Raw genomic sequence first — 1,389 nt, forward strand, 5'->3', positions numbered from 1 at the left:
TCCTGTTTGGTAAAGAGCTTTTTGGAGCAAAATTAGAAGTTTAAGTCATTTAAAGGTTTGACTAGTCAAACCTTTAATAGTGGTGTTTGGTAGAGAGAAGTTTGAAAGAGCTTGTTGGTTCCAAAAAGCTAATTTTGAAAAAGCTTATTTTAGGTTTTTTCAATTAATTTATTGCTACATTTCTTTTGAATAACATTTTTATCATTACTATATAACTACAAATAAAGACTTTACCATTTTTTTAATTGTTATTTTACACAAACAGCTATTAACAATCAGCTAAAATTTACCGAATAAATTTACACAATCAACTAATCAAATTAACTAACCAATAAAATAATATGTAACCACTATTTAACAAACATTTAACTTTACCTAACCAAAAGCTCGATCCGACTACACTCTTAAATAGAACATTTATGAAGTATAGACACAATTAAGATAAGCCATTATATTATATTATAAAATAATAATGGCATAATACCCATTTGGCTCTCCAAACTAAGGTTTATAAGTCAATTAGGACCTTAAATTATCAAAATCATTAATCAAGTTCCTAAACTAAGCAAAAATCACCAATTTAGTCTTTATTCTAAACAAAAATCATGAATTGAGGCCTCATCGAAAATCATTCGATTGAACAGTTTCAGACCATCTTCCTCAAACTCATTTTGAACCAACACAAAGATGATTACAGTCTATATTAAATAGTAACAACTTTCTGATTTTAGGATAGAGTGGGGACTCAATTGATGATTTTTGCTTAGTTTAGAGATCTAATTGATGATTTTGATAATTTAGAATCCTAATTGACTTTGAAGCTTTAGTTTGAGGACTTAAATGGTCGTAATGCCAATAATAATCATAATAAACAATAGTATCTAAGTTACGTGATGCCCATATTATCTTCTGGAATGATGTTAGCTTTTTGGTTTAAAAATCAACTATAAGGTTGGTGTCTTCTTCTCTGATTAATGAACTGGACATTATTTTATTTTATTAATTAATCTTAGAGTTCAAGAATTAATTATTGAAAAACAAGTTTGTTATTTTTTTTTTCTTCCCTTCCTACCAAAAAAAATTATTGAAAAACAAAGTAGGGATAAAATAATAAAATAATGCATTGAACTGAACTGCATATAATAATAATGGAAATGTAGAAGGACCCACTACAAGTACTTTTTTGTTTTTTCAATTCAATTATTTTAAAGTTTTGCTATTTAGCGCTCCAAATTACTTTTCATTTGAACAATTTTAGCCTTTGCATAATTTTCTTTCAAAACTGATTTTTTTTAGAGAATCGGTCAAATTTGATCTACGCGAGTGCCGCATCCGTTCGACCCATGGTGGGAACGGATGCCGCATCCGTTCGGCCTATAGTGAGAACGG

The sequence above is a fragment of the Euphorbia lathyris genome, chromosome 8 (assembly GCF_963576675.1).
Source record: "Euphorbia lathyris chromosome 8, ddEupLath1.1, whole genome shotgun sequence".
NCBI classification, from domain to species: Eukaryota; Viridiplantae; Streptophyta; class Magnoliopsida; order Malpighiales; family Euphorbiaceae; genus Euphorbia; species Euphorbia lathyris.